Source organism: Equus przewalskii, chromosome 19 (assembly GCF_037783145.1).
Source record: "Equus przewalskii isolate Varuska chromosome 19, EquPr2, whole genome shotgun sequence".
In the NCBI taxonomy this organism is placed as follows: domain Eukaryota; kingdom Metazoa; phylum Chordata; class Mammalia; order Perissodactyla; family Equidae; genus Equus; species Equus przewalskii.
In genome coordinates this window covers 49979211-50005061 of record NC_091849.1, presented here as the reverse complement: position 1 = coordinate 50005061, position 25851 = coordinate 49979211, and the positions used below count along the sequence as shown (strand labels likewise).

At 42.0% G+C, this 25851-nt stretch overlaps 1 protein-coding gene across 3 annotated transcripts in view; it reads left to right on the top strand.

Moving 5' to 3' along the window:
• The window catches only part of PKHD1 (PKHD1 ciliary IPT domain containing fibrocystin/polyductin), a 414808-nt gene that overhangs the window by 77765 nt on the left and 311192 nt on the right, over positions 1-25851 (top strand). The gene's annotated exons all lie outside the window — the stretch shown is intronic.

Sequence of the window (25851 nt, the reverse complement as noted above, 5' to 3'; positions counted from 1 at the left end):
TTGTGAGAGCTTCCACAGCCTCCCCAGGGAATTTTCGAGAATTAAAATCAGAGGCTAAGGGCTCCTTGGAAATATATCAGGTAATCTTTTATAACTCTCCAGGCTTCTCACGGCACACAAACAAAAAACAGTATTTATTGAGCACCTACTCCCTTAGGTGCCTTTCTCTTTATGAAAGCAATTCTCAGGTTTTCTTCTTTCTGTCTCTTTTACTTGGAACAAACATTTATTGAGTGCCTATTATGTGTCACACGCTGTATCAGATTCTCTTGTGAATGCTGCTTCGGTTCAACCTGCCCAATCCCAAACTAGGCTTCCTGGCTTTGGAAGGCATGTTTTTCTATAATTTTTGGACAAGTGTTGAAAATGGATCCAATTACAAATAACATGATTTTTCTATCCTCCCTAAACTATTCCTTGTCTGGATTCCCCACCCCCTGGGGTCTTGCTGTCCATTCTGTCACCTCCCCAGGTGCCTCATGCCCCTTCACCTTCCCTTCAGGTGGCAGCCCAGGGCTGTCACTTCTTCCTTCAATGTGTCGCCCAAAGACACCTCTTCCTTTCCATTCATTGCCAGTTTTAACTCTTTATCCCCAGCTCTACAGTCCCCGGATTGTAGCCTCCACTTTACTCCTGTGCCCCTTTCTCAGCAGATGGCTGTCAGTGGTGTCACAAAGGTTTATCGTAGTGGGTTGGGCCTGCTGAATCGGTGTTGCATTGTGGAAAGAGAGCTGTGGGACCCTGAGCAATCTTTAAGCCTTTCTGGGCCTCAGTTTCTACCTGGGTGATAACCTGGGGTGAGCAAATGCCAGTGAAAGGGAGGGAGGGAGAGGCAGGTTATACAGTGGTCAAGGGTGGGCTTTGAGCTAGTCTACTGGGGGTTTGAATACATCGCTTGGCACCTGGGGGACTTTAGGCAAGTTACTTCACCCCTCTGTGCTTCAGTTTTCTGATCTGTAAAGGGGGATGATAATAGAACCCACCTAACAGGGTCGGCGCGAGGGTTCTAACTTGTGAGCTGCTGGGAGCTGCGCCCTTCACAGAGTCAACGTCCTGTGGTAGCCATTGTTGGCGGCGCTCGGTCCCTGGTGGTAGTGCTAGAAAGTGGTGTGGAATTAGTTCTCTGTAGTGCTTGTTGCTTTGACCAGATCATTTCACTTCTTAGGTTTCATTTAATTTTTCATCATCTCGAAGACTAATTTTGAATTTTTTGGAGGCTTAAATGCCTCAGTCATCTTTAAATATTTATGCAGCATGTATTTATTGAGTTCCAACTGTGTTCAAGATCCTCTGGCATACTCTAAAGGAGATGGAATAATAACATGGAAAGAGACCCCAGATCTCGGGGATAGTAGGGAAGAGAGACCATATGTCGGAAGCGGGTAAGGTTCAAAGAAAGACACATAGAGTCAGTTCATCACAGTTGGATGAAACGCTGGGTACTATCTAGACCAGCCCCTTCATTTGAGAGAAAGTTAACTGAGTTCCATAAAGAGAGATGACCTGATCAAGCTTATACAGCTAGTAATCTGGCATCATAACCCATATGGCCATAAGTCATTGTGGGGGAAGTAAGCCATGTAATCTTTAGGAACTTGAGGGGCGTGTCCGTCAAAACCTACGAACCTAGCACCAGTGTCTAGGAAACTCTATTCCTGGGAGGTATGGTTACCCTAGAGATGCTGGGATGTCTGGTTTCCCTGCTTGGCCCTGGGGACAGCATCTCACCTGTGTTAGGATACACAATTGCCTTACCTGGGTCTGGGCCTGGGGGAAAACCAGCACTGACTTATACAGACTAGAATTCAGGTCTCTAGCTCCAGGTACTATCTGAGAACCTTGGAACACTGGTGCCATAGAAGGTTAATACGTATTCTGTGATAAAAGCGTTCCAAAGTCAAATACATTTATGAAAGCTGGGTTAAACAAAGCTATATTTTTTCCTTACCAAAGGACTTTTGAGAGCATTCCATATGTGATTGCATAATGCGGATTTCTAAGAGAGGGCTGTGGTGCAGAGTATTACCCAAACTTGTTTGTCCATGGAATCCCTCCCAGAATTTCTCTTGGGCCTGGTATTCGTCCTGCTGCCCTCACTTTGGGAAATGTTGTCCTGGCCATGCTCTTCCTCTACCCGACAGTAGGGATTGGAGGTGGGAAAGGTTATCTTCATATGGGCCAGTCAGCTAGGGTCTACTGCAGCGGGCAGTGTTTGCATCATTCCATGAAGAACGGGCAGGGGTTAGGCATTCAAGGATGCAGAGGAAAGGTCTCTCTGGTGGAGGAACCAGGATGCAAAGCACACAGGCAAGAGCCTGTAGGAACAGGGCAAAGAACATGGTGTGTGTGAAGGGTACTAGTGAGCTGTAGGTTTGGAAAGGTAGGCTGGGATTGGATTGTGATGGTAGGTTAAGCGTTTGGTCCTTTAATTCGTCAGATGACAAGTAATCCTCGAGGAGTGGCTGCATGATCTCAGGTGTGCTTTAGTCACACTGATCTGATGGCCAGGTGTGGGATGCCTTGGGAAACCCATGGGAGGCAGGAGCATCTCAACCAAGTGAGAGATAGGTGAACCAGGGAATTGGCAGAGGCAGTGGGGAGGAGGGGACACACACAGTAGTCAACTCTTGATAACACTGGTGCCATGGACAAAGTGTTCAAAGACATGGACAATTAGATGTGGCAGGTAAGGAAATTATGTGCCGACGTTCCAAAATGATCTTTTCCAACTTTTGAAGGATACATATATCCATGCATATGACTCTCAAATTGTAATCTCCATCCCAGAGCTCTCTCCTGAACTTTAGATTCCAGAACCTTATGGCCTATCGATAGCTTCACTTAGATATTGCAATGACATCTCAGATCTAACCGATTCTAAATTGGACTCCTGATCTCCACTGCTCCCCCGACCATAGTCCTGACCTGAGCTGATGGCAGCTCTGCCTTTGCAGTTGCTCAGGCCACGGTGGCATCCTACCTCAGATCCATCAGGAGGTTCTGTTGGCTGTACTTTTAATCTGACCGCTTTGTAGAAGCCTACTGCTACCACTACCACTATCACCTTTTCGTTATCATTATCACCTGATTCCTTACAAGGCTCACCCAACTGGTGTCCCTGGTTCCATCCTTTCCTCCCTCCTGTCCATTCTAATGGAGCCCCAACGATCATTTCAAAGTATGTCAGACAATTTCACTCTTCTCAAAACCTTTCTGATGGCTCCCGAATTCCCTTGCCATAAAAGCCAAGTCCTCACATGGACCTAAAGGGCCATTCTCTGCACCAACCCACCTCCTCCAGTTCCTCTCCGGCTTCACTTCTCATTTCCGTTACCTTTACCTGCTCTGTTCCAGGCCCGCTGGCTCCTTACTCCTCCTAGAACATGGCATTTACTGTTCCTTCTGCTTAAAATACTCTTCCCTTTCCTTTTTCAAGTACAATCCTGCACTTTGACTGAAATGTTACTGAATGTTTGCTGAAATGTTCCTTTCTCAGTGAAGTCTACCCTCACGACCCTATTTAAAATTGCAGCCCTGTGCTGCTCACCCCATATTTCAGACTTGCAATTTCTCTTACTCTGTTCTATTTTTCCATCGTCCTTATCACCTGCTAATATACCACGTAAGGTACTAATTTATTATGTATATTGTATAGTGTCTGACATTTCTCACTAGAATATGGTGTCCAAGAAGGCAGAAAGGTTTGCCTACTCTGTTCACTGTTGTATCCCAAGCACCTAGAACAGTCTGAATCAGTCGTGCTAAGGACCAACAGAAACGCAAAGAAAGGCAATTAAAACAGGCTTTCTTGTATGTTGCTTCTCCAGTCCTATTTTTAAAAAAATCATTTTATTGAGGTCATATTGGCTTATAACATTGTGTAAATTTCAGGTGTATATTATCATATTTCAGTTTCTGTATAGACTGCATCATGTTCACCACCGATAGTCTAGTTTTTATCTATCACAGTACATATGTGCCCCTTTACCCTCTTTTTCCTCCCCCCTTTCCCCTTTGGTAACCACTAATCTGTTCTCCTTACCTATGTTTTAACTTGTATTTTTAAAAAACCTAATGACACTCTAGGATATAAACTCCTTGAAAAGAGGAACTTTGTTTTGTCACTGCTATTTCCCAGTGCTTACAACTATGTCTAGTACACAGCAGATCCCATTAAAAATTACTGAATAGATGAATGGATTTATAAATGAATGAATACATCATGGTCATCTTTTCATCTAAGGCATGTCCATTTTTCTTGTCTTCAGAAGACATTGATTATACCTACTATGTATCAGACACTGTGATACATTGAAACAAGAAAAAAGGTAGTATAAAAAGAAAGTCTACAAGACCGAAAAACACAATGAATTGCCATAAGACAACCAGAGGTTCTGAAGGACTTTTGAAGGACAAAGAGCAAATTGAGTTGGATGGGCAGAGAAACCACAGCAGAATAACACAGCGCAAAGCAAGTTTAGAGAAACTGGATGGAAGGAGTACAGCTGTAGCTTTCAATGGAGCTCTGGGAGACATCCCAAGCTGAAGAGTCAGAGAGGGCAGACAACAGGGTAATTATGAAAGGATTGCTTGAAGGAACTGCTAGGTGGACATTTTCCCTCCTCCTCTCTCTCTCTTCTTTTTCTCTGTCCCTGTGTACACGGAGTGGTTGGACCTATGGCTCTCAAGACGGAGTCTTAAGAACAGCTTGTAAAACAAAGAGGGATTATTTGCTTGGGGACAAGAGAGGGGTTTGGTCCATTGTGGGTATTAGAGCCAGTGTAAAACTTGGCCAAATGCATGGCGACTCTTGACTCCAGGACAGAGTCACGGAAGGAAGAAAGGCAGAGAAACAGAGTTCTCCTTTCTGCCTCTGAGGAATTGCTTTACTTTCGCTTCACCCATCCAGATGTTTTAGCCAGCAATTTCATTTGTGATAGCTTGAAGAGGTTTCTCTGAACATCTGATCTGCCATATAAATGGGAAAAAAAGCCTGAAACAATGCTATTAAAGTTATCTTGGAAATAATTTTAAATGTAGAATCTTATACCCAGTCAAAGACTGTTTGGAGGATGAACAAAATAAAGACACGTATGCTATACAAAATTGTGCATGCTCTGAAAAATGATGCACTCTGGCCAACTGTAAAATGAATCTAAGAATGAAGATGATATGGGATACGAGAAACAGTAATGAACAAAGAATCTGAAAAACAGCAAAAACAGAGTAAAAAATGTTGATAACGTGACTGAAAAACTTAATATAGTTAAGAAGGAATTATTAACCAAACAGAGGCAGGAACCTCCTGCTTCAAGTAGGTATAATAAAAGGACAATAAGAAATAGAGGCATGAGACCCTCCTTGATAAAATGAGGAGACATTTGTGACATGAACACGATGTGAAGATGGAAAGTAAACACGAGAAAGGAAAATGACTTAATGGGGTGGAAGAAAGTCAAAATTTAGTTCCTGCGAAGGGACATTTAGATAAAAAAACAAGACAATTTGCCCCACAGAATCCTAGAAAAACTTTAGATTTAGAAAAATTTAGGTACCAGGACAAGGGCAGGATCCCAGGGTCCAGTCAGACATCTATTCCTACCCCTCTTCCAGGAAGTGAGGCATAATTTCCGGACAAATTGAATTAGTGAGTTATTAATTAGGTGCGTAATATCAAGCACATGGGAGATGGGGATAGAGAATGCAACTGACATCTGGAGGATGAATGGAAGCTCTGCTTACTCTTTGAAGAGAGGTCAACCCACCCATCCCCAACTAAATTCTTTCCTCTGCCCAGCTCCAGAATTCTGACAATCCAGGTTCTACTCCTTCCAGAAAGGAGATTGGAAGATACTTTTCTGGAGAGATTAACCAGAGTAAAATCCCACATATTTTGACATTTGAAAGTTTCATGAAGTCCCACTTACGTGGACTGTCCACATAGATTTTTACTTCATTGCTCTTAAGTGTGAATGGACAGACTTTTGGTTTTGGCCATGAGAAAGTGATGAGTTTTAGACTTATTCTCCTGCCTTACACAACTATAAAACTTGTCAAACTATATTTCAGGTGTTAGATAACAGACAGCAAAGGCTGTGATCCTTGAGAGAAGGGGAACACACAAGGAGAGTGGCTTTCTGTCTGGGAACACTGTTCCAAACACTGCACAGGGAAACAGAACCCAAGCAGAACCCAAGCAAGAGAGTCTCAACTGGGTGAAGCCATCAGAGACTGGAGTTCAGAGCTGCTTATGTGAGGGGAGGTGTGGAAAAGGATGTAGAGGTAGGAGGGATAGAAAAACATTTAATGAAATAATGGCTAAAAATTCTCCAAACTGGATGAAAACTACAAACCCACAGATCTAAGAAGCTTAATGAATCCAAATCAGAGGAAACATAAAGAGATCCGTTACTGGAGGTCTCAGTAATGGTAAGATGTTAACATTATAGGGTTAAGGTATCAGTTCTTCCAGTTAAGATATAAGTTCTAAATTAATATTTAGAATCAATGCAGTGCCAATAAAACAACCTAGGTTTTTTTTTGGGGGGGTTAGAAGTGTCCATGCTGCTTAAAAAGTTTTATGGAAATGCATTGAACAGTCAATCTACCTTGAAAAAAAACAAGTTGAGGAGTTACATAGCCTGACTTCAAGTCTTACTATAAAGCTATGGTAATCAGTCAGAGTTCTAGGCAAGGTGTCATTTGAAAGAAAGGTTCTATTGCTAAGAGTATGTTTGAAAACTCTTGCTGTGGTGTCGTGGAACGCAGAGGAAGGGAGAGATTGAAGGAAGGTGTGATGATGTGTAACAAAAGGACCGTGATCAGCAGGCCCTTAGTGATTTTTGAGGCTGCAGGATGGTATTGGTAGGGAGAAAACCCAGATTTTGTGGGCTTAAGGTCTGAGTGGCAGGTAAATGCAGGCATCTGGTGTAGATCACAAGCAGGAAGAGAAAGGAAGGGTGCAGATGAGTCCCTGGGGCAGGCAGCCCCTTCCTCCTGCCCATACTTGTCACCATCCTGAGTGCTGGGGATGGTTTCTTAAATTAAAGGTGCTGGATTAAAGCTTTGGTCTTCAATTGTGTTACTGGATTTGTCAAGACCAAGGCTTCACACGGTCTTACCCCATCCATCCTTCTAGTGACTACAAAATAGCCTTCAGACAACCTTAATGTGTGACTGGTTACATTAACACCATTTATTTTTGAAATATTTATATTTTCCAATTTACTTGGGCTCTTCAGTGCATGCTTCCTTCAGGAAGATGTTCTTTTCTTTAAAATTGAAGAATTTTTCTCTTGGGAAATCCCATAGTACTTTATCAGACTTATCTTAAGCAATTTATCTATTTATGCATTTAAATTATGCATATTTATTTAAATGTTGTATCTTCCAACTAGACATTAAGCTCTGAGGGTGGGCTCCATATTGGATTCCTCTTGGATAAATGGATGGATGGATGGATGGATGGGGCAGTTATCTGCACTGGATTATAGTTAAAAAAGCAAAACCACACTCATTAATTTAATCCCTACTTTTTGTTTACTGAGATTCTCCTTCAAAATTGGTATAACACGGCAATGTGATCAATTTTACATTTTCTTTATAATGTGTATAGCTAGTTAGAGGCAGGTTTGAAACTACATTCCACTCCCTAATTGATTTTGTTCTGCCTGTTACTGAGATCCAAAACCACTTCTTCACTTTTGATTCCTTTCCTCTCCTCTCCTTTGGTTTTTTCTTCTCTCTTCTTTTCTTTTCTTCTCTTACCTTTTCTCTCCCACCCCCTCCCTTCCCTTTCCTTCTCTCCTCTCCCTTCTTCCTTTCCTTTTTCACAAACCACCTCTTTTATTCAGTGTGTATTTTCAGGGTTGTGTGCCTGAGGGGGGAGGTACTCTTGAAAGCAGGGCTGAGCTGGTCATTAGACCAGGGACCCAAGATGTAGGAACTCAGCCATTCTGCCCTGACCTGGAGGAAACTTACTGAGTCCCTTGTGCCTGTATTTTCTCTGGGAAATTAAGCTCTAACGCATACCAGTTACCTACTGTGAGGACAGGGGGAGTGGGGAAGGCAGGTGGTTTCACATCTGAAAGGGACTTTACCTCCTTAGAATCATTAGACAGGTAACAGAGACAAATACGATACATGGTGAACAGGACTCCTGGGGCCTGGCTTCTAGGTCTAGCCATGCCCCTGTCTGACTTCATGTGTGTGGCAAGTCACTTAACCTTTCAACTGATGAACATTGCTGCTACCTGACTTCCAGCTTTTGGAGAGAGGAAGACAATATATATAAATGTGTAGTAGTTGGAGGAACCCAAAAGTCCATCAGAGGCATCTGACACAGCAGTTATTAACTTGGGCATCTGATACAGTAATTACGAACTTGGGCTCTGAAATAAAACTGGATCTGAGGCTGATCCTTCTGCTTTCTTGTTATATCACTTTGGGACCATTCAGTTAAGAAAGAGGGTAAGTGTGTGAGTGCTCTGCAAATGTGATGCGAAGTTCAGGTGTTCGAATGCGTGGCATTGTTTGTTGTGGTGTAATCATAACCAGAACTTGCTCTATAATGAAGCTTTGCCGCTTTTTTGAGACCAAGACGTTATATGCTGCTCTCTCTTGCTCTTTCCTTAAAAAGAGGGAATTTCGGAAATGTTTAGCTTGAATGCAGGCTGAAATTCATCTGAACAATTTAATTGTGCCTCTGTTTCTCAGGAGCTCTTTGTATTAAATGAGTTCATGACATCAGCCTGCTCCGCTCACACTGAGGTTTGTTAACAGTAAATGAGGCTATGGTTTTGATGACTCGGTCATATTTTGGCCAAAATAAGTGCTTCTTATTCCTAGTTATTATAATATCACTGAGTAATTACCACGTTACCATAAAGGAGTTTGAATCATCTCAGGTAAACTGCTCTTAACTTTTAAAATAATAGTTTCTGTTTTCGGTGGAAAACAGTGAGCTTTATTAGCCTTGTGAAAATGACTCTGTTAGTGACAGGCAGAGGCCAGTCCCATTGGGACGTGACATGATTGTTTCCTTCTAAAGTACAGCTTTGTAATTGAAACCGTCTTGGTCTAAATAAATACTGTGAGGAATTTTCTCAGTGAAACCTAATATGCACAAATACGCGGGCTCATTTTGGGTCTGAGTGTGGGAATGTAATGACCAGCTTTCTTCTGAGCTTTTCCAAATACGAGACTTTAGCTGGCCTGCGGATAGGTGTGAGGGCTATGGAATTGCTTTGAGTGGGGAGTGGCCCCATATTGGGCTTCTTTGGCTTCTTACAGGGGCTGGGAGGCTTGGTGAATGAAGATCCAGAAAGGTTCAAGCTAGTTTGTCTGCTGACTCGTTGGTGACGTTGGACAACTCAGTTTTGTAGTCTCATGTCTCGGTTTCCCCATCTGTGACAGGGAAGGATTATGTGGAAATTTTTGGCAATGGAATGTGAAAACGGTAATATATGAACGTGTTACATTATCAGTATATTTAATTCTTCATGTGAGAGAAAAGCTGGCTTTTTCAGAAGTCCGTGAGTTCCTTTCCTAGAGACTTTATAGTAAGTCACCCCCCAAAGCCTGATGGGGAATTAAGAGCTCCCCTCTGTGAACAGGCAACCTGCCCAGGTATGGAGGGTTTCAGACAGAAGTTGAATGGGTTTCAGAAATCAGATGTAGTTCTTCTTTGTGTGTGTGTGTGTGTGTGGCGTGGCGGTAATGACGTGGTTGTATTTGTGTTGGGGAAGGAGCAATCTGAGTTTCACAAGTGTTTGGATATGTGGTTTCTTGAAAGACATGTTAAACATTTTTCATTTTGCTAAGAGCTGTGAAATGTTACCAGTTTTGACTCTAATACGTATAGCATTTCTATTGGAAACAGCAAATAATCATCTCAGTCTCAAAATACAGCAGGCAATTGAGTTAATTTGGAAAACTTGGATATTCTCCCCAGTGATGTCCTCTTTTAAATCTTATTTGCTCAGCCATTCATCTTCCCCTCCAAGGTCCTTGCTGTAAGTACTACTGGGTTGAGGTCTATTCTTTCTTCAAAGAGTCATAGTAGCTGACCCTGAAATGCATGTTTTTGTGAGAGAAGTGTACGGAACCTTGGCTAGATAGCTGCAGTAGCAGATGGAACCCTGAGGGTGAAGAAATGGGGGTAGAAGTGAATAGAAAGGACGTCTCATTTTGGATGAGGGAGAATGTGGTTTTTGAAACATTGACAGTATAATGGAAACTGACTACATCAAATTGAACGTCCAGCTTGGAGAGAAAGAACTCCCTTTTCTCAGGAGGTTGTTTTAGAGGAGAAGAGAGGGAGAGCCATAAGGAGAGAAGAAAGGATGTTGGGTAGAATTAAGAGTATTGAGCTGGGGTTCGTTTTCTTGTTTTCGTTTTTTTTAAAGATTGGCTCCTGAGCTAACATCTGTTGCCAATCTTCTTTCTTTCTTTTTTTTCTTCCTCTTCCTCTTCTTCTCTCCAAAGGCCCCCAGTACACAGTTGTATATCCTTCTAGTTGGGCTATGTAGGATGCCGCCTCAGCATGGCCTGATGAACAGTGCTATGTCCGCACCCAGCATCTGAACCAGCGAAACCCTGGGCAGCTGAAGTGAAGCGCGCAAACTTAACCACTTGGCCACGGGGCCGGCCCTTGAGCTGGGTTTTGATAAAACTTGTTACTCCGAGATGGAGGTTCTTTTTATGGTTTTATCATCTGTATGGGTAGATTGATGTTACCTTGTTATTGAGTCTATGAAATGGTTGTTTCAGTCATAGGCTTTCCTGCCTTATTTTTACACTTTCTGCTTCTTGTCCTACTGGTTCATTCCAGTTTTGAGGGGACTGAACTGATCTCATTGGGCAGGTCAATGGAAGGTACATATGCCCTGCTCTGCTTGCTGGCTCATTTAGTTAGAGTCTTCCTACTGTCTCTATGGATTACTTTGACCTGTGGTAGGACAGTGCGGCAGGACGTCTTCTGGTCCTTTGTTGTCCTTGGCTAGAGTCAGCTGATGGTAGGCTACTGACAGAGGTGTTGGTGGAGGAGTGTCATAACAGTAGTTTAAAGCATCTCTCTGGCTGTCCTCCTCTATGGAACCAACATAAATGCAAGTCCAGGGAAGAATCTGTGGATGAGGGAAGCTTTTCCATAAAATATACCCCAAGAGGTCATCTTAGCTCCCCCACAATCAAAGAAATGTGTTCTTTCTAAAGGAGGAAGGGAGTGTATAGAAGCAGCCATTTAATGAGGAAATAAATTGCTTGTAGGATCTTATATATTCAAAAATAAACAACAACAAAAAGCAGAAAAAAATTCTGTTGATTTGCCAAATAAACCTCTGGCCCTTCTAAGGTCTGATAAACACTGTGCTAGTTTCTTTAGGTTCTCCTCTTGATGGGAGATGCAGATATGACACACAAGAAATCATTGTGAAGAATTTCCTTACTTCCAGTTAAGTGCAAGTAGCCTTCAAAGATGAATAGATATTTAACAGATTTTCCAGAACTGTTTCTCTCTTTTAAATAAGAGAATGTGTAGCAATTCTGTGGTTTGTCCCCTCTGTGATAGCCATCTCCCAAATCCAGTTCTCATCTATTTTGAGCACAAGGAAGTTTTGCACTTCCCCGCCCTTTTCACGTTGATGGACCATATGACTTGCTTAGAATGTGGGTGGAAGCATTTAATTTCTAGGGCTCAACTTCCCAGCCCTCTCATTTCCTTTGCCATGGTGGCTAAATGGCCCAGAGCATGGAGCCGACTTAAGAGGATAGTTGTTCTACCCTGGAGAGTTGCCAACATTCGTAGTGGACTTTGTGTGAGCAAAAAATAAACATTTATTGTGTTGTGCCCATGAGGATTTGGGGTTGTTTGTTACTGCGCATAATTTCTGACTAGATAGTAATAGTGATAATCTAGATAGTGACTAATGATACCATCTTTAACCTTTAATCTTGTGGCTGATCCACTGCATTCTACATGGTATTTTTAATTCTGCTCTGTGAGTCCACTTGGAATCATGACCTGGCTTATATTCTTGATGGTAGATATGATAAGCTAGACTATGAGATGGGACCATTAGGCAGAAATTATGGACTGGCAGGATTTAGAGAGGTAAAATCGGCTTCTTTCTGGGGGGCTGGCCCCGTGGCTGAGTGGGTAAGTTCGCGCACTCTGCTTCGGCGGCCCAGGGTTTGCCGGTTCGGATCCTGGGCACGGACATGGCACTGCTCATCAAGCCATTCTGAGATGGCATCCCACATAGCAGAACCAGCAGGACCTACAACTAGAATATGCAACTATGTACTGGTGGGCTTTGAGAAGAAGAAAAAAGAAAAGAAGAAGATTGGCAACAGATGCTAGTTCAGATGCCAATTTTTGAAAAAAAAAAATCAGCTTCTTTCCATCCTCTGGATTCCCACTTTCCTCCCCTTTTATTGATGGTGTGCTTTTATTCTCGCTCACAGTCCCTATGTCCTGAAGATCCTCTGTGGAATTTTCTAGTGCTAAGAAATTAACCACCTTCTTTTGCAGTGATGTTGCAAACTGTGGGAGTTTGTGGAGAGACATGGCTATTTCTGGCATTTCTCCCTGGCCTGTTTCTTTCTTCCTAAGAATCCCTCCAGAAGATTACGCATAAAGAAAATTTGTTCAAATGCAGCATATATTTATATCTATAGTCTATGTCTTATCTATAGCTCTGTGTAATCTATTTATAGGTATTTTTCCATACACTCATGATCTCTTATTTTTCTCTTTAAATTTTACTTTTACAACATCTTGTTATGGGCCCAGCCTGGTGGTACAGCAAAGTTTGCATGTTCCACTTGTACGGCCCGCAGTTCCCCAGTTCATATCCCGGGTGTGGACATTTGCACTGCTCGAGGAGCAATGCTGTGGCAGGCATCCCACATATAAAGTAGAGGAAGATGGGCACGGATGTTAGCTCAGGGCTAAACTTCCTCAAAAAAAAAAAAAAACGTAAAAAATCTTGTTATGAAGATTTCAATCACAAGAGGAAAAAACACAACTCAAATGGACCTAAATGATAAAGAGTCTCACAGAATGGCTCACAGAATGAGAAAGCTGAGGAGTCATACGCATGGCTTGATCCATCAGCTCAGTACCCACGAATGAGATGACTCTTTCCATGTCTCTGATCTTCCTTCCATAGGGTCAGATTCAACCTAAGGCTGCCTTCTCTGTGCCCACAAGATGGTTGCCAATAGCTTTCACGGCTATTTGCTCCTCTATTCAAATCTTGTGGGAATGAAAGGGTCTTTTACGGGCACAGTCTCAGAAGGAGGAAATTTCTTTCCCAGAAGTCCCCAACAAATGTCTCCTCAAGACTCATTGGTCCAAATTGAGTTACTTGAACACAGTGCCCTGTGAGCAGGGTGATAGTCTTTGCTGGTTGTTTTTGGTTAATTAGTGTCCATTGTGGACTTTAGAATGTAGCTAATGCCACCCCAAATACCTGGGTAAGAATATGAGAGTGGTGATGTCTGGAAGGAAAATCTTGGGGCTGTTGATGAAGGGAAGCTGGAGCATGGACACTGGGGGTCAGCCAACTCTTGACCACAATGACCTCACTTTCCTCTTTATGGCTCTAAACTAAGGCCTCTTCCTCTGATCCTCCTCATCTATTCTTTTCATAACATAAGGCATTGTCATTGCATGGAATTTTGACAGAGATAAAACAGGGCACCTTTTCCATATAAGGGAGTGGAAAGGAAACAAAGGGTTTGGTAAACCTGCCTTAGAATTCAATGGAGTGTTTGTTTTTAACAAACGAACGAATAAATAAGCAAATGAGAAAGCATAATGACAACATAAAACACACAAACCTTCAGTAGCCTGCAGGACCTCAAAATCAGTTATGTGTTTCTTTCTTGATGTGCATCTTCCTGACTCAAAATGACAGTAGTTGTTTTTATGATGTACCGGCTCCCAACGGGGATGCCTCATCATTCAGTTCTGTGTGAGATGACCGTCCTCTAATAATAAAGAAAAGAGCAATCTAAGGAAAGAAATAGGCTGTTTTCATGTTTGTTTCTCATACTGGGTCTTCCTAAACACTTTACAAATATTAATTAAACCTCCCAGCATCCCTGTGTAATGAATAACTATTTACATGGAGTGGTGTAGACAAAGTCAATTGACCAAGGCCCCTCCATGAGTTAATGTCAAAAGCAAGGACCTCGACTGTTGGGGCTCACAGCTCCAGCAGCAGTCACCGGAGAGCATTGCCGTTTACCTTTCCCTTCCCAGAGGGGAAAAGTACGCACAGCCAAGCAGAAGCAAATATGTTTTGTTCTGTTTCTGCCTGGAACCGATTAATGTTTGAAGGGCACTGACGACCTCGTGACTTTACTGAGACATTGAACGGATGCAGCAAGATGACCAGCAGAAAGGGCCTGGTCCTCTTGCACCAGGAAAATGAAATCGTTCTCCTTTCATCCTTCTCAAATATTGACAGACCACTCTCAGGGTGCCAGTCATTGTACTAGTTCCTGGATGGGATTTTCAGGTGGTAGTTTTGAGACATGACAGAAGACTATGAAACTCTGAAGGGCTTGGGTAAAATTATGCATTCAACTTTGAAAGAGTGTGTTAACGCTGCAGATGAATAAGACACAACCCCTACAACCCTTACAACCCCCACAAGGTTTCTTCTTGTAGAATGTACTGTTCGATAGGGGAGATATAGAAACCCAATAACTATACTATAAGCAAAATGCAATGAAAGTGATGATAAAGGTATTTGTATTTTTCTGTGGAGAATCATTGAAGGCCAAGAAATCGTCTAGATGGAATGATCATCACCTGGAAATCGCCTGGAGGGTGTGACATTATATCTGGGCCTAAATTTATGAGGATTATAAGGATAAGGGGAGATAAGGAACAAAGGTATACTAGGGAAGACATGGCTATTACAGAGTCCCAGAAGTGGGAAAATGTGGTTTATATATAAATAATTATATTTGGCTGGAGTGTAAGGTTTGAAAAGAAGTAATAGGAAAAGGAATAACTGCAGACAAAGGTTGGGAAACATGAGTGCCTTGAGTGTCAAACGAAGGATGTGGATTTAATCCAGGAGGAAGTATAGAGCTGTTTGAGGCTTTATAAATTTCATAGCTACCACTTTGTCTCATGAAATATCCCTTCGAGCTCTTATCAGAGTTGAATGCTCGTCTGGCTGAAGTGTGGCCTGACGCCGGGTTAGTCCTAACACGTGTGGCTACTGTTCTCTTGGAGCTCAGATCTAAAGACATGAAGGTCAATGCTGAGGCAGGAGCCTGAGGAGCTGAGCCTTAAAGCTGCAGCTGAAAGAGGCTTGACGATGGGTACTCTGAGGGAGAAATAACAAACGACTTACTGAGTGGCAGGAATCGTAGATGGCTCTCCTCAGTGTTTTGGGTTCCTGGTAAGTTACAGAGAGAGTCAGTGTGATGTAGAGGTCTGAAAGTGACTGCTCTGGGTTCGACGTGCCAGGCTTGGGTACTTCCTACCTGTGTGATCATAGGTGAGTCCTTAGAAAACCTCAGTCTCCTCATGTGTAATGAGGAATTGGACTAAATCAGCACTTTCCAAGGTGAGCTCTGTAGACAATTAGGAACAAAGAATGTTCCACTAGAAAAAAAGGGCCTGTGGTCAAAAAAGTCTGGGAAATTCTGTAAACTCGATTCTCTGGGAGTCATGATGTCCAGTAACACGTTAAAGGCCTGGAGAGTCCTGCAGGAAGGCAGGCAGCTTCACTCTGTTGAGGCCAGCCTTTCCCAACTCCTTTGGTCCTAAGAATCCTATTAATTTTTTTTCTTCCATGCAACACCTACTGGCTTCCTGCGGAACACTTTGGGAAATGTTGGATTAGATCGCGTTAAGCGAAAAGCCCCGTTTTCACATTCTCTGATTCTGTGTTACTGCTGACGGTTTCTTCTCAGTCTAGGATTTTACAGAACCAAAGGAAGTTTGCCGCTCCAGTCCAGTTGAGTGAATTTTCCCACCTATCACGTAGGACTATCAGCTCCCAATCAACTTCCTCACAGAGTTGAGGCAGGAAGTTCTTTAAAAGTGTTTTTAAAAGTGCTTTGAGATCCTCCAAGGAGGGCGATCCCTGGTGGCTTTGTCATATGACTTCATTAGAGACCTTGTATGCTAAGGAGACTTCAACTTCAGCTTCCCGTTTGGAAGCATCATATTTCTAATGTACTCTATTAAGCAGGAGAGAGCTGAGGGATTATTTTTTTCTTCCCTTTTTTGCATCTGTATGTAATGTAATTTAACCTAGCAAAAAAGACACTGATTGTCTGTCCCACAGGACTTAATTAGCTCCCAGCTTCATGGTGCGCTGCAGAAATAATAGGAAAGGGAAAAGTTCGGGTGTTCCATACCTGTCCACTTCCACCTCTGTGCATAATGAGATGTCAGGAGTGTGACACTGATGAGATGTGTAGTACATGCTGATTGCAGGAGGCGGCGAGCTGCCTGCTCAGCTCCTGGGAACTCTGGCCCTGCTGGGAGAACTGCAGACCCAGTGAGCAGACTTTTCCTTCAGATTACGATTTCCAGCATTCGCTCCATTCACCTCCCTGCCACCTGAGAGGTGGTTTTGTTAACCTTTAGCTCTGCCTTCTGCACCCTGGTCGGATGTTACGACAATTGTCACAGGGCAGATGCCATGTTTATTAAGCTGCCTCTAGCAAATCTGGACTGGTAGTGCAGGATTCTACCAGCCAGCCCTCAGGGGAGCCCATTAAGAAATTGCAAGGCTAATAAAAATCATGCTGGATGAAATTGCAATCCTCTGGTGCCACTCCGTGATGGGTCGAATCTGGTTTTAAATTTTAATGGGGGCAGTGACTGAAGGTTTGAACTGGGACCCTTGTACCTTCAGCACCGAAAGTTGTACCTTCTTACCCAGAGCTGGAATGGTGCAGCGAGAGGACAAGCTTGCTTCTCTCTCTGTGCAAGGTTTCTGCTCATTTGAGATAGGAATTTCTGAATGTTTCTTGTATGCTAACAACGCACTGCTCCTGGAAAAAAGCCCCACTCTGCCATGTGGCATGCAATTTGGGCTACAGTTCGAGTCCTCTAGCCTCACATTGATTGAAGCCTTCAGCGCCCATGCCTGAGGGGAACCTTGAAAATGCATGGAGAACAATTCCCAGTTCCTCGTCTTGGTAAAAATGTCCTAAAACTTCCCTGTACTGGTGGCTTCTTGAAAAGGAGATTGTGTGAGATCTCTTGAGGAGCCATTCAAGCTTTCAATTCATCTTCACAGTGTACCCCATCGAATCCAGGGACCACTGCATCAGAAGGCGAGTCTTCATTCCTTTGCTAAATCCCTTTTGCACAGGATTCATCACTTCACTTGGGTAAATCAATAGTTTCCAAACATTAAAATGAAAAAACCAAGTGTATAATTGCTGTTTTGGGAAGACGGAGGAAAATGGAAGGAAAACATGATAAGATATTTCAGTATGAGATATGGTGCCATCTAGAAGTGTGTTCTGTATTTTACCGTAAAGAAACACTGTTGCTATTACAATGGACAGAGGTAACGTTAACTGAATGCTTACTTCTTGTCAAGAACTGAGTGAAGCCCTTTTCTGAGCTACCCATTTAATCCTCAGAATTACGCTTTGAAATGATTACTGTTATCATCTCCAATTTGCTGCTTAATAACTGCTCAGGAAGGTTCAGTAGCTCGTTTCAGGACTCATCACTGGCAAGTGGCAGAGCAGGGACTCGGAAGAATTCCAGAGCCTGCGCTATCTCTGCTGATTTTTCCTTTGAAAAACATTTCAAAAAAGAAGAAAGAAAATCTGTTCTTTTTTGTAAACATTTCCCAAGGTAAATAGGGGAAATTATAAGATAAAGTTGTGGAAGTAGATTTCTGGGTGGCGGAGAAAGTGCAAATATATTAGCAGTTACCTCCTGAGCTTCAGCCTTCACTGTGAGCGTGGGTCTGGTTCTGCCCTCCTCACCCACCACAGCTCCTGCCAGCTCCTGCCTGCTCGTGGGCATTGTCCTACCACTGTGTTCTAGATCTTTCCAGTGAGATTTTTCTGCTTCCTCTACCCTTCTCTGACAGTGATTTGAGTGGAAGTGTGTGTGTGTGTATGTGTGTGTGTGTGTACATTTCTGCTGGTGGGGTAGTGGTGTGAAGTCTGGGACCCCATATTTATGTCTTCTCAGAACTACTACAAGAGTAAAGTTTTGTTGAATGAATACGTAAATGAGTATAATTGAAATTGATGGTCACTAGATTAGAATCAGTTATCAAACTTTTCTTGGGAAACTTTTAGAAACTGTCGTTGAGACTGTAGACACTGGGAAAGACAAAAGAATCATACTCTTACCAAAGATATAAGTTATACAAAGGGTGGTTTTACTCAGAAAGGCCTTCCCACTTCCAAGGAAGGCATTTGGCCTCTAAAATCACAATAGTTTTGCCATTTGCTCCCTGGGTTTCCTATGGGTTGCAGAGACGGAGATGTGCTTGACACGGGATTTTCGTGGTATCTTCCTGAACTCTTTCATTAAGTCTTGATAATGTAAGTAATATTTAGTAGAAATTACTTAAAGTTACCTATTTTGCTGAGTCTCATAATCTCCTTTGCTGTATTATTTTAGTGAAGTAATGGGAGACCAGATGTGTAGTTCCAGGTTGTTTAGTTTTCCTTTTTCAATTTTCTGGGGAATAAGGCAATGCATCTTGTAAAGTAGGGATGAGGGGTGCTGGTGTGGGAGATACAGGAGTTTCATAATTTCTAGGCACTTGCCAATATTATATCGCCCCATAATTCCAGCTTCTCTCATCCTACCATTTTGTCCTCTTCACAATATCACCTAAGTGCGTTAACATACAAAACCAAACAACACACCTTTTCATGTCATTACAAAAATGATACATATTTAGAGTAAAAAATTTAAAAGGAGGTAATAGAAAGAGACAAAGTAAAGATCCTCTATAATTTCAGCATCCAAGGAAATGTTGACCAGGGATGTCCTGAGCCATTCAAGGCTTCTTGGCATCTTCACCTCGTAACCTTCAAACTGGAGAGTTTAGAGATGGCAACTCCTGACTTCAATGTCTACAGGCTCTGGGTGTGGAAGTATGGTAATTTGGTGAAGTAATGAAAAGATATTCTCTATATGTTGAATGAATAAGTTTGGAAGGATCATAAATTCAATGTTGGCACTGGTGTGGGGTGATATGTTTACGTCTGTGACTATGAATCTATCTGTAAAATCCACCAGGAAGACGATTTTTAAGACTTCTTTGTTCCATCTTAAGAAATCATCTCTTTTGGCATCATGGAAAATTGACTCTATTCTTTACTAGGATATCACACGCCTCTATGGTACAATTGGAGGAAGAGTACAACTGGCCTATTCAAGGTAAAATATTTATTGGGGCCTATTTTTTCTCAAACTTTTATAGACAATGTCAGATATATGGAAGCAGAGAGAATAGGATAATGAACCCCATGTATCTGTCATCCACTTTCAATGGCTATCAACTTGCTTATACTTTTGTTTAACTTTTAATTGAAAACTATATTATATAGGTTACCTTTGAAAGGGGAATCTGCTAATGGGAATTTTAAGGATGAAAGCAAGTTTTAACCTGGGAATCTCTCATACATTAGTATTTTATATGGAATATAAAATTTTATACAGAGTAGAAAATACTGTGAAAAAGATGACTATATTTCATATTTATTTGAATTTATAGGAACATGAGGCAGCTGGGTTACAAATTAAAAATTAAATTAAAAATTTTATACACATACACACACACACACACACACACACACACAGAGCTTTCCTTTGAGCCCCTTTTATTTTTCCTTTCTTTTGTTTCTGTCTTCCAGTCCTACTCAACTTCAACTCCTATTTAAGGTTTAAGTTCATAAGGTCTAAAACTCTCCAGGTGTGTTTGCATTTTATAACAGAATTCTTGGAGACCCAAAGGATGTATAAGTTATAATGGTAGAAAAATAGGCAACGCAGATGATTTTGTGTATGGGGTGGGGCATGCTTGGTATCCCATAGAATTCCAACTGATTATTCATTATTTTTAAGGCAATAAATAGTAGCTTGAGCATATTGACCTTTTTATACGTGACATGCACATGGCATATAACTAGTTTGTATACGTTATTTTCACAGCACTGTGGAATAGATATTATTAGCTCCATTTTACATATAAGGAAATGTATGCTTCTGAAGGCTGAGAGACTTGCCCACAGCCCCATGGCTAATAAAGTTGGAGCTGGGATTTTGAAATGCAGTCTGCCTAATGTTAAGCTTTCTCTTCACCATGATGCTGTCTGGTGAATAAGTTACTAAAAATGATAGCAAAATGCTATGTCGGGGGTGAGGAGAAGATGAGATGGGAAAAGGATGCGGTAGTATGGAAAATAAATTTGACTTAATCTAAGGACATCTTTCGATGAAAATGTCATATCTAGTGAAATTAGAGCAACGCTACATGAGTTCAGTTTAACTTCAAGGATGTGGCTGTATTTACTAAGGAACAGAAGTGTTTGAATTTTATTTGGAAAATTTTGGCCCCAAAACACAAGATTCTTTTCACGCCCAGAACTGTTTCCCTGGCCCTGGCATATGGAAGGACTCTGAAAGGGAGGGGCCTCACTCATTCCCACCTTGATTTTGTATGAAAAGATGGCTACTGGAACGAAACAAAGAAATACGCCAAACAAGGAAAGCAAAGGACTCGGGGAGCAGATATTATCAGTGCTGGGACAGGCGACATCTGCACAAGGTTGTTAAGCTGTAGCAAGTCAAGATGGCCGCCGCAGTAACCACAGGCTATGTGGAGAGATAAATGGTTGACCCCAGCCCGTGTCAGCCTACGATTGATGCCACTATCAGCCCTAGTGCCTTCCCAATGATTTTTTAAAAAAATCTTTGATAGAGTGTGTTATCTAGTTACTGGCACGAGGGCAATAGCCCGGAGGGGTGAAGGAAAAGGAAGGAATAAAAGGTCACTCCAGGAGGACAATCTCTGTCGGACTAAATGAGAAAAAAGGATCTGGCTCAAAAGGGGAGGAAATAAATAAATAACAATAAAAGCGGCTGCTAGGTGCATGGATGGGATAAGCGAAATTGCTGTTTCCCTCTTCTCTTTCTTCCCTCTTTGCTTGCTTGCTTTCATTCTCTCTTTCTTCCTCTCTTTCCTTCTTTCCTTCCTTCCTTCCTCCCTCCCTCACTCACTCACTCCTTTCCTTCTTTCTTTCTTTTTTCTCTTTTTCTTTCTCTCTTTCTCCTTCCTTCCTTCCCTGTTTCCTTTGTTTCTCCCCCCTCCTTATTTTTTTCTTCTTCCCTCTCTCCTTGCTTCCTTCTCTCTCTCTCCTTTCCTTTTCCCCTTTTCTTTTAAATTATGATAGACCTTGAGTTATAGAACACACGCGCGCGCACAGGTGTGCCCACATGCATAGTTTTTTTCACAAGCTCCTATACACGCTTTTGGAGAAGCAGATATAAAATGGCTTTTACTCAGCATTGCTGCACCAACAGAATTCTATTTCATGATAAATAGAAACTTTAATTGGCTCCTTTTAGCCTTGAAAGAAGTTTTGTAGGGGAAAAAGAAAAGAAGGGAGAACTGAGATAGTTTTTCTGTCTAAAAGAATATGGCTTTAATTAGAATGAACTTTTTCTTTTTATTTGACCTGGAAAAATCTAATATTTTTTCCCTTATAGAGTATTTGTAGACGGTAAAATGTTGCTTCTGGGGCAAGAGACCTGAAGGCTGGAGTGGATCCGTGGCATTAATGCTCTCCTTTGAGAAGAATCATGTCAGATATAAAAATATTGGTCCCCAAAAAAACTCTAGAAGGGGTAGAGAAATGTATTTTAGGCAGATTCTGTCCTTTTCTAAAGCCAGAGGAGTTGAACAATGTTACTCCCTGGCCTTACGTCATTGGTTCCCACTAGCCAGCTGTGCAGGGTCAACTTCAGTTGGCACAAGTTGAAGGACTTGCTCTACCATCCCTTCCTCTGTCAAATGCATCAGAGTAATGAAAAGTGCATGAGCCTGATGCTGGACGACGTGGGTTCTAGTCCCTGCCAACATCATCGAACTAACAGGCCCTGTTCTTGGCTTAATGTCTCAGAGCCATAATTTCCCTCGTGTATATGATGACAGCAGTGCTTCACAATATCTTCCCGCAAAAGTTTTGAGATTTAAATGAGTCTACAGACGTGAAAACACTCTGAAGGGACTAAAGCACTATTCTGCTCTTACAGTTCTTGTATCAATATGGATTCCAGTGACGTACGGTGGTGGTGGTTGGCTGAATGTGACCAAATGGCTGCATAGAAAACTAGCACGTGGTACCTGCAGAGCAGGGCAATGAAGTGGTGGTTCTTGGAAATTTCCTTAGGCTTGATTAAAGTGGGATGGGAGCAAGTTGGAGGAATGACATTTTAGGGCTAGATGAAAAATATATAGTGTATATTTCTTGTGCTTTTAGCCGTTTCTAGTTTGGCAACATAAAATATATGCTGTATAATTTGGTTTGCTTTCATATTAATATGTTTGAGATACTAAATTTAAAATTAAAGCTGATTTTGTCAAGAATTTGCCTCTTTCATTGAGTTATAAATGACATATAACAAAATGCACAGGTCTTAAGTGTATAGTTCACTGACATATGTCTATACTGAGAAACCTAACCTCAAGATTGAGATACAGGACATTTTCATCACCCAAGAAAGTTGATTTTGCTTTCATTGTTTTTATTTTCTTTTTGCAATAAATGGTAATGCAACAACTGAATCTTAAGAAATCTATCTTTTCTTTTTTTTTAAGGAAAAGTATAAGAAAGGCAAGGAGTGAGCAGGGACACTTACTAAGAACCTGTTATTTGTCAGGCACTCAATTAGTCTTCACCTGTATTAGTTACCTCGTTATAATGGCCCTTGAAAAATCTCCCTTTTATGGCTGAGGGACTGAACTTTAAGGAAAGTAGGTGACTGCCAACGTCACACAGCATGTGGTGATTGGGATTTGAATGCTATTGCTGCCCTGGAAGCCCGTCTTGTCTTTTTCAACTGACAAAATAAACCATTCGCTGGCCAGCCTGGTGGCGCAGTAGTTAAGTTCACACGTTCTGCTTCTCGGTGGCCCGAGGTTCGCCGGTTAGGATCCGGGGTATGGACATGGCACCGCTTGGCATGCCATGCTGTGGTAGGCGTCCCATATATAAAGTAGAGGAAGGTGGGCACAGATGTTAGCTCAGGGCCAGTCTTCCTCAGCAAAAAGAGGAGGATTGGCAGCAGTTAGCTCAGGGCTAATCTTCCTCAAAAAATATAAAAATAAAAAAATAAAAAATAAATAAGCCACTCGCTATGATTTGAAGACTAGATGGTCTTCCTCAGAATCAGAGACACTGAAAATCTACATTTTCAGAAAAATTAGTCTGAAGAAAAAGAACTTCTTCCCCATGAAGGAAGGAAACTGATTGGCTACGACTTTTGATTGGCAATATGTTGTAATCTGAGAATCTTTCTGTCTCTAAGGTTCTATTTTTCTCATAATTTCAGATTTCTGAAAGCCTTACCACTGTTGAAACAAGCTTTTATGTTGATCTAGAATGTTCTTTAGGGCATGGGCTCCTGAAGTCTGCAAACAGAGCTTCCGGGTCCCAGCTCCACCTTGGGCGTGATGCTGCCCTCTGCACGTCTTGGTTTTCTCATCGTAAGTAGACCAAGTAAGATAGTTCCCTCACAGGATTGCAGTGAGGGTTAGATGGGGCCATGGAAGTGAAGGTCTTAGTGCTTTGCCTGGGGTCTTATGAAAACTCGGTCAGTTTACTATTATTATTATTCTCAGTCCTCCCAGCCTCATCCCTTCAGTCCTGAGCATTTCAATTGTTTTGGTTTTTATTTTGATATTTTACAAATTCAGATCAATTTAACGTGCTCCCAAAATGGGGGGATCTGAGTGAGTGTGAAAACGACTGGAGTCTGAGACTGTGCTGTGCATGAGCCTTGCCCCCGTCCGTGGGGGCGCTTCCCGAGTCCCGCCGGCCGGTGCTCTCTTGCGGTGCACCTGTATTCCCTGGATCTACTGCTAGACCTAGTACCTGCTGTTATGCTTGTTTCTTGCTGGGGTATGTGCCCCTGGGGGTAGTCTGAGCACCTAGCAGCCCACCTGGCATTTAGTAGGTGCACCACTACTTGTGGAATAAATGACATTTCCAAATTTCATTCCTGGACCATACGCCCCACTCCTCTATTTTCCTTGGGGAACGAGGAATAACATAGAAGTTAATTTTCTGGGCAATCAAAAAATTTCCCTGAAATTACCAAGCCACGGGGCCAGCCAGGTGGTGTAGCAGTTAAGTTGACGTGCTCCCCTAGGCGGTCCGGAGTTCCTGGTTCGGATCCTGAGTGTGGACCTCCTCACCGCTTGTCAAGCCGTGCTGTGGCAGGCATCCCACATATAAAGTAGAGGAAGATGGGCACGGATGTTAGCTCAAGGCTAATCCTCCTCAAAAAAAAAAAGCAAAAAAACTCAAGCCATGTTTATTTTGGATATTATCTTCTAAAACTGAGTAAAGGCTTTTCTGCCTTTTTGACTGAGTATAGGTGGTAGGATCAAATGTTTCCTGATGCTTCTGGATCATCAGCATAAACTTCTGCTATTTTACTTTTAAAAATTGTACCTCTCCCCTAGGTAGTATGGAAATTGCAGGAAGGTGTGTGCTCCTTGCTAAATGGCCCGTGACTGTATGGATGTGTTCTGTCCTTTCCTTTGCTGTCAGACTGCAAGGCTCGCGGCTGGTTGCTGTCAGCCCCTTCCCCTTCCTTCTAACCAATCTGATCCTTCTGTTCTCTTCTTCACCGACTGACAAGAGAACAGCATTTTAATAGACGTATATGCAAAATCAGACTAACAAGATTCTGAGTGCAGTCTTGAAAGACACTTCCTGAAGCATAGGTTTAGTGGGTGGATATTGTGACATCGCCCCTGCCCCCCATTTCTCATGAGTCGTCTTCATGGCTGAGATTGTGAGAGATCAGCTGCGTTCCTCTCCACCAATCAAGGTCCAACCTAGTGTTCCTAGACTACTAGAGCCGAATGCTATATATTACTTACATTTGTTTTTATTTTTTATTTTTTTATTTTTATTTTTTGTGAGGAAGGTAGGCCCTGAGCTCATATCTCTTGCCAATCCTCCTCTTTCTGTTTGAGGAAGATTGTCACTGAGCTAACATCTGTGACAATCTTCCTCTATTTTATGTGGGATGCTGCCACAGGGTGGCTTGATGAGCAGTGCTAGGTCTGTGCCCAGGATCCAAAACTGAACCCTGGGCCACCAAAGTGGAGCATGTAACTTCACCACTACACCACCAGATGGGCCCTGGTTCTTTAAACTTAAGACACAAGACAATTATAGCTACACAGATTCCCCAAACAGAATTATGCCAGTTTATCATTAAGTTTTTACATCACTCTCTCACTTTTGTAACTGGAAATATGCTAAGATGAAAAATAAATTGTTAATTGACCTGGGCCATGTGTTAAGTAGTAACTATCAAAAATATACTCTGATTCATTAATGGTTACTACACATTATTAAAAAAAATACTGTTCACTGTATAGGTTTGAGAAATAATTTAGAAGTCATGTAACATGAGAAAAAGGGAACGTATAACATAAGATTCAATCTGGTATTTTAAATGAAATTGTAATCTAATAATATTTGGCTTATCTATGGAAAAAATATCTAGTAATGACAAAAATATCTTTGGACAAAGAGCCCATCTCTTTCTCCTGACTCTTCCGGTTGTAACCTCTGAATTATCTT